The sequence below is a fragment of the Lissotriton vulgaris genome, chromosome 7 (genome assembly GCF_964263255.1).
Source record: "Lissotriton vulgaris chromosome 7, aLisVul1.2, whole genome shotgun sequence".
NCBI classification, from domain to species: Eukaryota; Metazoa; Chordata; class Amphibia; order Caudata; family Salamandridae; genus Lissotriton; species Lissotriton vulgaris.
Genome location: NC_141695.1, coordinates 574,840,564 through 574,853,001, shown reverse-complemented (window position 1 = coordinate 574,853,001; position 12,438 = coordinate 574,840,564). Strand labels below are relative to the sequence as shown.

At 44.1% G+C, this 12,438-nt stretch overlaps 1 protein-coding gene across 1 annotated transcript in view; it reads right to left on the bottom strand.

Moving 5' to 3' along the window:
- The window catches only part of SEPTIN9 (septin 9), a 554,478-nt gene that overhangs the window by 442,229 nt on the left and 99,811 nt on the right, over window positions 1-12,438 (bottom strand). The window lies entirely within an intron of this gene.

The window sequence follows — 12,438 nt, the reverse complement described above, 5'->3', positions numbered from 1 at the left end:
TGGTATTATGGTTTATCGCGTTAATCATTGGATTTGTTATTCATGTCCCAGTAGGAGATTTTAATTACTTTGAAAATGCTGCTCCCAAATTTCCCAGTAATTTGTTCTCTTCGTATAGCCCCTGTTTCTATCAAGGTTGTTGATTTTAATGGTGTAATTTAACCAGTTTGTGTAACTTGGGGCGACCGGTTTAACCCAGTTAATGCAGATTTCTCTCCGAGCCAATAACATTAATACAAAGAGTAAACTTTCCTGTTTTTTATTTAACTTATTTCTATCAGCACCTGTGTTGCTGTATATCCCAAAAAATATGAGAGAAGTACTTACAGTTATGTCGGTTTCTAGTATCGTGTTCACTGTCTTACCAATCTCTTCCCAATAGTTGGTTATTGCGGGCATTTTTGAAACATATGTATGTCATCCGCTCTTGCTTCTCCGCACTTGGGGCATGGCTTAACGTTGGATCCTTTACATTTAGACAGTTTCTTTGGGGTCCAGTAAGCCCGGTGGACTGTAAACAGGTGATTCCTCCTTAATGGTGCTGATTTTATACAGGACCAGCATTTCCCCATAGATTCTTGCCATATCAGTTGATAGGTCTATCTCTTGATCCGGTATATCTTTCCTCCAAATTTTTTTCCGGGATTATAAAGTCTTCCTCTCCTGAGTCAATAAGTGCCCAATACCACTTTGATATTTCTTTTCTTATTACTGTGGTTCCTATCATTTCGCTTTCAAGTGTCTCGTTTCCGGTATTTTTCTCTTGTAGCGACTTGGCCCAATTTGATAGCTGGAAATTTTTAAATTTTGATATCTTACCGTCTGTGAGTTCGTATAGCATGTTCCATGGGATTATCTCATTTCCTTTTAGAATTTGTCCCCATAGTACTATTCCTGCTGCTTTAAGTGGCAATGCCAGAGAGTCTTTTAAGCATTCCGGTGACCCTGGTGAAACCCATATTGGTGCTTTTTTACTATAATACGGTATGTTCACTGAGCTTCTTATTTGGAACCACAGTTTAGCGGTGTTATATAGAATCTTCAGTTTTATTTTTTTGAAGAAATTTGGATGTCCGAATTTAAACAGGAAGTGGTCTGTTTTTTCGGTCATGTTTTGCAGGAAACTTGGGTAATCTTGATACTTCCTCAATAGTGATCTAAAATTCTTGAATTGGAAGGACCTAATTGACCTAGAAGATTGAGAATGACAAGTGATTTTTTCATTTGTACGTTAGGAGACTCTACCCTCTTCTATAAAACAAAGCGGATTACGTTGCATTAACATAAAAGGAAGTGGAACTGTGGGAACGTCCGTGCAGGATAACAGGTACATTTGAATAAAGAGGTGACACATATCGTTAGGGGAATATGTTGAAAGAGAGAACTATAATAAATCCCCTTCTTCTATATCTTATAGACAAACAAAAACGACAGAGCCCTGATGAGAATCTGGCAATTGTTTACTCCAGATTCGAAACGCGTCGGCATTAAGGAATGAGAAAATAATTACATTGATTGTGAATTTGACTATAATTACAGCTTGACGTCTTATTTGACCTTTCTTTTAGCAAGACTGCTCATTATTGTGTTTTATGTTGAGTCACTACTACTTGACAACTATCGCACAAAGAGTATTTATTTGTGGATAAAAAGTAGTGAAGTATAGATGAAGATCGTATCTAATATATATATATATGTAATATGTGAAATTGTTTTGTATATATGTTTAAATGTATTTTTAATGTACAGTGTTTTTTTCTCATTCATGAAAATTGAAAAACTAAAAAATGAAAGTTTGAATTGAAAAGGGTAAAATTAAATATACCCAACAAACACAAGATTAGGATTTGTTTGTTTCTCTTAGCTTTGGAGACAAAAAGTTAAGTGTGGGGGCGGCAACTTTTTTTGTGTGTATTGAATATTTGGTCCAGCTGCCCCCACGTCCCAGGACCTCACTCCGTTATGTTACAAAATCTCTACTCAAATCTGCACAACTCTTCTCTATGCCAATTCACTATACCCCACTCTACTATATACCACTGCACTCTTTGCCACTGTACTATACACCACTCTACCCTATACCAATGAACTCTACGCTAATGCCACTGCACACTATGACACTGCACTCCATGACACTCTACTGTACAAGACTGCACTCTCCGCCTCTGAACTCATACCCACTCTATTCTGCCCCACTAAACTCTATGCCTCAGTGCTGCTCTACTCTGCACCACTAAACTCTATGCCGCTGCGCTCCATGCACTGCATCACTCCACTCTATGCCACTCCAATCTATTTTTCATAACTGTACTCCATGCCACTGAACTCTACACCACTCTACTCTATACCACTGCTCTCTATGCCACTCTACTCTAGACCTATGCACTCTATCCTGCACCACTCTACTCTGCATCACTCCATTCTATGACACTTCACTCAATGCCACTGCACTCTACGCCACTCTATTCCACTCTATACCATTGCACTCTACGCCACTGCAATCTACTCGGCACCACTCTATGTCACTGCACTCTATGCCAATGGACGCTACACCACTTTTCTCAAAACCAATGCACTCTAAGCCAATCTACTCTGCACCACTGTTTTTTATGCCTCTTCACTCTAGTCCACTTTATGACACTCCACTCTATGACTCTCTACTCCATTAAGCTCTACTCCAATCTACTCTACTCTATGCCACTCCATTCTACAACACTACTCAACTCTACACAACTCCCTCTGCCATTCCATGCCCAGGTGCAGCCGGCAAAGGTAAGAGCGGTGAGGCAGGCCCAGCTGGGGATGGGGGGTGGGGGGGGCAGGGTGGGGTGGGAGAGCAACAGTTGACGGGATAGGTCAAATTAAATTTAAAAAAAATAATACCACTTACTTTGTGATCAACCACTGGCTCAAAGGAAGCACTCAATAGGTCCTATTTCACGTTTTTCGTAAAAATGGGACAACGCAGATTTTGGTGCTTAAGGCATTGAAATCTGATAATTACTGGGTACTTTTACACTGTAAAATTCAAGCAGGTTTGACCTACCTAAATTTAGCAGTGTATGGAAACGTTATTTTACCCTGTATTATGCGGGTGGGATCAGGGTTGGACTGGGACAACAAATAAGCTTGGCATCAAAATAAAAGTGTCCCCAATTAACAAAACATGATAGCTAAAGAAGTGGCGATATCAGGGAAATCAACAGTAAAAACCGTCCGACCGTGCCATAAAACCACCCCACAACTTCTTAGAAACCGGCCCACACATTGATCTGTAAGGCCAGCCCATGGGCCACAGCCTGATTGCCCTATAGAGCAGTCCAACTTCGGGTGTAATAATACACATACACATAAGTTACAATTCATATTACTGCACAAACATTGGTTTGGCAAGGGGTCAGAAAACATAGGGCCGCTAGCAATGAGGGCCTACGAGTCGGGAGCAAAGATGGGCAGATGGACGCTACTCAACTTTACATCTGTTTTTCTACAATTTCTCCAGCTTGCCGAAATACACAGATAGGATAGCATCTACCCTGCGTGACTGTGTAAATATACAATGTCCGAAGGCTGTTACTATGGGCTCAATAGATGGTTTAGTAAAATAGATGCAGTGATGCGACCAGGGCGCCAAAGCTCTAATGCAAGCAAGGAATATAGGGCTCCTGCCCTCTCCCCCCATTAGGTAATAAAAGCATTAACTGGAGAACAATGTGCCCTCAATCTCCTGGGCCCTGGTGCCACTGCACCAGCTGCATTAATGATTGGTAAGCCCCAAACAGATATGATATTATTAACGTATATTCATTCCCTATGTTGACTCAGATTCAACCCGACAAAACAGTGGTTCGATGAGGTTGCCTTCATTAAAAAGCTTTTTTGCAATGAAGAATGCTTGCCGCATATGCGGGTTGGATTATACACCCCACTCCTTTAAAATATAAATATACACACATGCACAATATATACATTTCAATATGGGCTCGTAACACTTTCTTACACTTGTTACCTTTTTGGTAAGTTCTTGGATTTCCAGTGACTGGTTCTATTATGGATTTTAGGTTGTGTTTTTCTCTGTAAGGTTAGGAGAGGTTTGTTGTGTGTCTGGTCTAGTAATGATAGGTGTATAACGTGAAGGTAAAACGAGTTCATTGGTGCACAAGATCTAATTAGTGTATTATGGGTATACGAAGGACTTATTTTAGTCCGTAGCGCGGCCTATACCGGCCAGTGCTTAATTCAAGCCGGTGTGGGCCACTAGCACTTATTTTTGAGGACCGGCACTTATTTTTCTGAATCATGGGAAAAACACATCAGGGAGATGAGAAAGAAGGCAAAACCGTCACAAAAGGAGAAAGCAGGGACCTGCAAAAGTGAGATAATAGTGCAGGGATGAGAGAGGCCGGAGGTGGAATTAAAGCTACCAGCCTTGGTATTAGGCTCACCGCCATTTAATTGCTCCAGCCGAAGGCTTCTGATGAGCATACTGACCCGGCACTGCTTCTTTCACAAATTAAGCACGGATACCAGCTATTTTATACACAGCATTATCAGTTAAGTAAATGGCTAAGATGTAAAGTACGCGTGAGGTATGTTCTAAGCTTTCCTTATCTATTCATCAACATGTACCTTCCTTCACTCCTCTCAAACATCGAATGCAGATACAACTTAGAAGCCTGTGGACATCTTTTCAGATTTCTAAACAAGAGCACGTGGAAGGCTGTGTGGGAATTTTTAGCTGACCCATGGGGATATGTGTAACAAAATGTGGGCCCCAATAGCTACTCCGTATATAATACTTGTAGCTCGGAACGTATTATAAGGACATGAACGCCCTTGACCTGGAAGTTGTGAAACGACTGCACATTTTACATTGCAAGTTTCAGAAATAACAAGGCTGTCAGACGTGTGCATTCACTCTATGGCATACTGTCGGATTCTGTGCGGGTTATCTATTAGCATTCCTTTTTATCATCGTTTTGCTTTTTGTGAAAATCTATACACAACATTTATATGATGTTAAGGTATGCCAAACACTAAAAGAAGCACACGTTGTTAAAAATGAATGTACTCCACGTATTACCTTGTCTCCAATTGCATTACTCCTTCGCAATTGTATCCATATTGGGGATTTTTTGTAATGCTTCTCTCTTGAAGAGATGCAGTCTGGCGGTTTAAATTGCTGGTTGTGGAGTATGAGGAGTAGACTTTTCACGTCAGCCTCTCACTTGACCTATGTGTGATTTTAACCCTTTAATGCGACAGAGGGAGTCCCACCCCACAGCAGACCTATCACCATTGACAGGCCACGCCAGGAAGCAGGCTTGCACCTTTGACGCACGTGCTAGTCGCAACTGGAGAGCTGCGTTCGACCTGCCTGCCTTGGAAGAGTTTGTACTCCTGTTGTGGCTGCACCCGCGGGGCGCCTGACTCCAGACTGCCACCCTTGCCCACAGGCAGCCGATTCCCACATGCCAAGGCGGTGTGCTCGAAGACAACCTGCAGGCAGCCTTTGGCTGAGGTAGTTTTGCAGGAGGTTTGTGAAACTGAATTCCCTTTGTTTGATTGTAATCGCCTTAAGTGTGGCTTTACGGGCTTGCTGCGAGGTCTTGGTCTCCTAGGAGAACCTGATGACATTCCCCGGCGTGGAAGCGGCCTCTGCCCGGTGACCGCTCTCTTTAAGGGAAGAAGGCCCCAAGAGTCAGATGGCTTCTTGTGCCTGAAAGAACGAGACTCGAGCTGGGATGAGAGTAAGGCCACCCTCTGAAGGTGCTCCCAGACAGATGAGAGCCGTCTGGGAGTATGGGGGACCAGGCAAAGAGGGCAGGCCCCCAGCTGCTGCTTTCTGATCGTGTTAGACCACAGATAAGAGCTTCTTATTACAGAGAGGGGTAGAAGGGATAGCCCCATTTGCTCCTCTCTGAGAGGAACAGGGCAGCATTTGCTTCGAGGCAGCCAATAAGAATGAAAGGAAAGGGGCACCAGATTTCTTACAGAAGTATCACATTTTGGTGCATTGGATGAGAATGGAAGTAAAAACGAGCTTATGACGCCAAAGAGCAGCCATGGTCAGGACAAAACTGCACTTGCTGTCAAAGACAGGCATCTGCCAAACGCTTCACTCTGTCAGCAAGAGATCCGAGCCAGAGGCGAAGCCAGAGTTGGTGCAGCAAACGCAGGTGGCAGTGGGGCCCGTGTCTGAGGCACGCACTGCGCCAGCTACTTATCCACAGCTCCCAGTTGGCCGCAATTACGGACATGTTTTACTTCCATTTTTCCTCCTTGCTTTAGGAACCATGGCAACCTTGACCAGCCACTGAACATAGATGTTTTACCCAGCTGCTTCTTCGTGATAGGACACTTACTTTCCAGATCAGCATGAGCCTAACACCGAGCTGCTGATCTGTGATAGGACGCTAGATCTGTGGGTCAGCATGAGCCTAACACCCAGCTGCTGATCTGTGATAGGACGCTAGATCTGCGGGTCAGCATGAGCCTAACACCCAGCTGCTGATCTGTGATAGCACGCTAGATGTTTGGGTCAGCATGAGCCTAACACCCACCTGCTGATCTGTGATAGGACGCTAGATCTGCGGGTCAGCATGAGCCTAACACCCACCTGCTGATCTGTGATAGGCTCATGCTGACCCGAGGATCTAGCGTCCTAACACCAAGCTGCTGATATGTGATAGGGCGGTAGATCTGCGGGTCAGCATGAGCCTAACACCCAGCTGCTGATCTGTGATAGAACGCTAGATCTTTGGGTCAGCATGAACCCAACACTCAGATGCTGATCTGTGATAGGACGCTAGATCCTCGGGTCAGCATGAGCCTAACACCCAGCTGCTGATCTGTGATAGGGCGGTAGATCTTTGGGTCAGCATTAGCCTAACACCCACCTGCTGATCTGTGATAGGATGCTAGATCCTCGGGTCAGCATGAGCCTAAACCCCAGCTGCTGATCTGTGATAGGGCTGTAGATCTTTGGGTCAGCATGAGCCTAACACCCACCTGCTGATCTGTGATAGGACGCTAGATCCTCGGGTCAGCATGAGCCTAACACCCAGCTGCTGAACTGTGATAGGGCGGTAGATCTTTGGGTCAGCATGAGCCTAACACCCACCTGCTGATCTGTGATAGGATGCTAGATCCTCGGGTCAGCATGAGCCTAACACCCAGCTGCTGATCTGTGATAGGATGCTAGATCTGCGGGTCAGCATGAGCCTAACACCCAGCTGCTGATCTGTGATAGGACGCTAAATCTGTGGGTCAGCATGAGCCTAACACCCAGCTGCTGATCTGTGATAGGACGCTAGATCCTCGGGTCAGCATGAGCCTAACACTCACCTGCTGATCTGTGATAGGACGCTAGATCTTTGGGTCAGCATGAGCCTAACACCCAGCTGCTGATCTGTGATAGGACGCTAGATCCTCGGGTCAGCATGAGCCTAACACCCAGCTGCTGATCTGTGATAGGGCGGTAGATCTTTGGGTCAGCATGAGCCTAACGCCCACCTGCTGATCTGTGATAGGATGCTAGATCCTCGGGTCAGCATGAGCCTAAACCCCAGCTGCTGATCTGTGATAGGGCTGTAGATCTTTGGGTCAGCATGAGCCTAACACCCACCTGCTGATCTGTGATAGGACGCTAGATCCTCGGGTCAGCATGAGCCTAACACCGAGCTGCTGATCTGTGATAGGACGCTAGATCTGCGGGTCAGCATGAACCCAACACTCAGATGCTGATCTGTGACAGCATTGATAGGACAAGTACTTCCTGGAGACAAAGAGACTGTTCATCCGCAACTCTCTGACATGAGAAGGTCTTGACAGAAATCATAAAGAGGGCTCTACCATCTACTGCTCTAGCTCTTAGTGGAGAGAGCGAACCGGATCCCTAGCAGTTTCCTGGTAATTCTGATAGCGCAAGCACTTACAGCAAGCTGAGAAGTTGTTACAGTTATCACCTTTATCTCTGATAGGACAATATTCTGTGAGTTTCTATCTGTCAAATATGGAGGGCCTGCTGCAAAGAGGCAGAGTACAGCTAGGCAAACCACAAAACTAACAGAGAAGACACAATGTCGAGCATGGAGCATACAAATGTTGGAGCAAACAAATGGGTGCACACAACTGATGCAACATTGAAAGCACCCAGAATTATATAAATGCTTCTGAATTATCCCCACAAAACGGAGTTAGCTAGAAAGTGTTTATTAAGTGATTTACAAATAGTGAGACCAAGGCAAGAGAAATCGCACCTATCACATTTAATAAATCTGGTTAGACTGATGTTCTCTGATCAGGAAGAACAGTCTCCTAATCTTCCTCAAAGGAGTACTACTCCCTAATAATATTGTACAATAGTGATCAGCACACCTAATTTTACACCCATGGACATGTAATATACATCTTATTTAGATATGGGGTGCACAAACGCCATCCACATATTCTTTGCATTAAAAAAGAACTCCTTTATACAAATCTTCTTAAAATCAGATTTTTCAAGTAGCCAATGCGTTTCGTCTCTGAACATGAGACTTTTTCAGGGCTTGATGTGTTATTTAATGTATGAAAACCTCAGAAACCATGTTCCTTCATCCAGAGCTGGCCATGTCCAAGTAAAAAAGTTCTATCCACTCCCAAAAGACATATGAACCCTTTATGACACAATTCTCTTATCTTTGTAGCAGCATCTCCCTTATTTTTTTAGATATTTTATTTATAAAGTTTCATATAGCGCAAACTTGATCCCAAAGGATATCAGTCTCTAAAGGTGCCTGTTTGAAGCCTATGTTGGCATCCAAATCTTAATAGCAGTGAGCAGCAACTTGTGTATTCGGCTGATTCATGGTATTATTATTGAAATAATACATAATGTATGCATGCTACCAACTTCTTTAAAAGCAATTTTGCCAAGCTTGAGGACCAAAAGCAAGTTTTCATTGGGTAAATGAGAAACCACTCCAGTTTCGCTCACTTATACTTTTGGTTGTCTTCATGCAACAACATCACACTTATTACACAGTTATCTCTAACAACTATGAGATCACCTGAACAAACAATTATTTGTCACATGGATTGTTCTCCATTTTCTTTTCTTTATTGTTTCATGTCCTCTGCTCTTTTACTGTAAATCCGATCAGCAATAACATATCCACCAATTTGGACCATGCATGAGTCTCAAAAGTTTGAAATGAATTTTCTAAAAAAGTAGAGTGCAAGGATTTTGTTTTAACTGCTCTGTTCATAGCTGTCTTTCAATATCTGAATCATTGTAGTAATCAAAAAAGCTGACCTGCACTGAAGACAAATCACGTGATATTGCAACTTAACACTGTATATGTAATCTTTCTAGAAACTAGTTGACAAACCTTGTGATTCCATCTTAGTAAGGATAGAGTATAAGAGAGAATGAAGGAATGTAGATCTTTAAATTGAGTTGAAGACATCCCAGACTATTTATTACCTGGATAAAAATATATGGGCTATGGTCTTCCAAGTACAAATGTAAATAAGTCAGAGCACTCTATTTATATGTTAATATCACTGACAACCTTGGAGATATAAACAAAAAATAAAATATACAGAAGTGTGCCTTTGGTCCAGCAGTGACAATATAATATATCCACAAAGCATGTACGTCACCGTGGTCTCATAGAGGTTGCTCTCAGGTTACCGGGTTTCGGTGACACGTCAGTGAAGTTTAGTTCTGTTGCTAGACATACTTTAACTTTCCTGTTCTCTATTTGAACTAGTTTCAGTAGAGACAAAAATATACACAGTATTTGATTAATTTCAGTGTGCTAGAGCACTTGGCAATTCCTCTTCATTCAGCCAGATGCTTCCATTTTTTTTCTTTACAAAACGCCTTTAGGCAATTGAACAGTTCAAGCGTTAGTTCAGGGTTTTACTGCACCTTAATAAAAGGCGGTGTCTTGGAACTGCAAACTACAGGTCAAGTCACACAGTTTTAATCCAGACACCTAAATACAGAAAAAGGCACTGATAAGCAGATTACACGGATCTTGGCTATCAGGGAAACTGGGAAAATGTATGTCAAGCGTGTGCACGTGAGATGGCTGGTGGGCAGGGAAAGAGCTGTGAGTCACACTCAACTCCCATCAAGAAGCCTCTATACAAGGTCCAAAGGGAGTAGTGTATCCTATTCTCAAGCCTAAACAGTTGTGTCAAGAGTGTTCCCATTGGTGTGAATGGCAGTTCATGAAAATTTGATGACATACACACAGATCCTTCTCGTGACCCTGTGTCCTACATAAGGCTCCCTCTCACACTCAGCCAATACACAAAAGGGGCCCCCTGTAAATGCCGCAGACTCGAACCTACGTTTCACGGCGAATGCCAGCTGCACTCAAATTGAGTTTCTGGATGTTTGGGTGAGACATAGGGAGGGATCTCTCTTTGTCTCCCTTTACACCAAACCCACTGCAAAAAACACCCTGTTGGAGTATGGAAGTTTTCACCCGCGCAGTCAACGCGACTCCATACCATTTAGTCAATTTCTTAGACTGAGAAGAAATTGTTCTCTTTTGAACGACTTTCTAACCCAAGCTGACATATTAAAGGAAAAGCTGTCACAGAGAGGATATCCTCGCCGACTGATTAGAAACTCTTTCAAAAGAGCTAGATATTTCAACAGGGAAAGCATGTCCACGGAACGCAGTCGCGCCGAAAAGGATTGTATTGTATGTGTCCTGAAACATTCGGGAATAAATAATAAGATCAGACAAGTCATTAATTCGCAGTGGCATATTCTCAATGCCAACGACTCAGAAGAACAGATCCCCAGGCCCATTTTTGTGTTTCGACGCAATAAAAATCTGTGCAACTATCTGGTTAAGGGGTCTGCCAGGAACACTAAAGAACTTAAACAAGTTGGGATAATGGGTCTCCCGCCGGTGATGGGGAATCACCGATGCGGAAATTGCCATGCATGCCCGCAAGCTCTGACTGGCAGTACCGTTTTGGCAGGCAATCGGACCATTCAACTTAATGGCATGAGCAATTGTCGCAGTTCGAACATAATCTATGTCATCATCTGTCCTTGTGGACTCCCCTATGTGGGTGAGACAGGACGTGAGTGCAGAACCAGGATTGGAGAGCACAAATCATGTATCCGAAACTGCAAAAGTGGGGCCCCACTTGTATCTCACTGGGTTACTGCGAATCATTGTGAGGACGACCTGAGATGGTCGATACTTGAAAAAATCCGCACTGTCCCGGGAAAAGATGTGACTTCCATTAAAAAGAAACGGGACGTGTTCTGGATTTTTCTCTTGGATTCAGTAACAAGCATTTACAATGCAATGGTTTTGCCTTTGTTAAAGTTAGAGCTATTGGCATTGCTCTTGACATTATTTTTATTTATGTTTTTTTCTAACATAAATAAATGGCATTGTCATTTACAATGTCAATAGCTTAATCTCTCGCAAATGCCACACACAAACACCCACAGAGAGCCCCCCCCACACACACACAGAGCCCCCCCACACACACACCCACACAGAGCCCCCCACACACACACAGAGCCTCACACACACACACAGCCACATAGAGCCCCCCTCACACAGAGCCCCCCCACACACCCACACAGAGCCCCCCCACACACTGCAAGCCCTCCCCACACACTGCGAGCCCCACCCACTGCGAGCCCCCCCCCACACACTGCGAGACCCCTCACACACACTGGGGATCAACATGAAAATAGGGCAATGACTGGGTTAGACCAAGAAGCAGGGGGTCAGTGTATTCTGCACTCCTCAATACGTTGAATAATAGTGGGGCTCATCAATCTATTGTCTTTGAATAAGTCAATAGGGACCCCATTTAGGCCCAGCACTTTGATACCTCCCTTCAGGGTAATTTTGGGGAATCACTACTATTTATGCTTCCTGGCATACACCCACACAGAGCCCCCACACACACACACAGAGACCCACACACACACAGCCACACAGAGCCCCCCTCACAGAGCCCCCCACACACACCCACACAGAGCCCCCCACACACACCCACACAGAGCCCCCCACACACACTGCGAGCCCCCCCACACACTGCGAGCCCCCCCACACACTGCGAGACCCCCCACACACTGCGAGACCCCCCACACACACTGGGGATCAACATGAAAATAGGGCAATGACTGAGTTAGACCAAGAAGCAGGGGGTCAGTGTATTCTGCACTCCTCAATCCGTCAACCATCGACGGTTGTTCTGCCCACCACACTTTTGTTTAAGGAAGGGCAGTCAAAATAGGAAAAATGTACAATTACCCCAAATTCCTGTCAAAAGTTTCCATTGTGTCTCGACCATTGCTATCCTATTTTTCAACACAAACCACTTATTTTGGGGTTTGTTTCTTTACAACAGAAACATGCAAGTCGAGCTGGCATGACCATCAGAATGCGGGCCGGACAT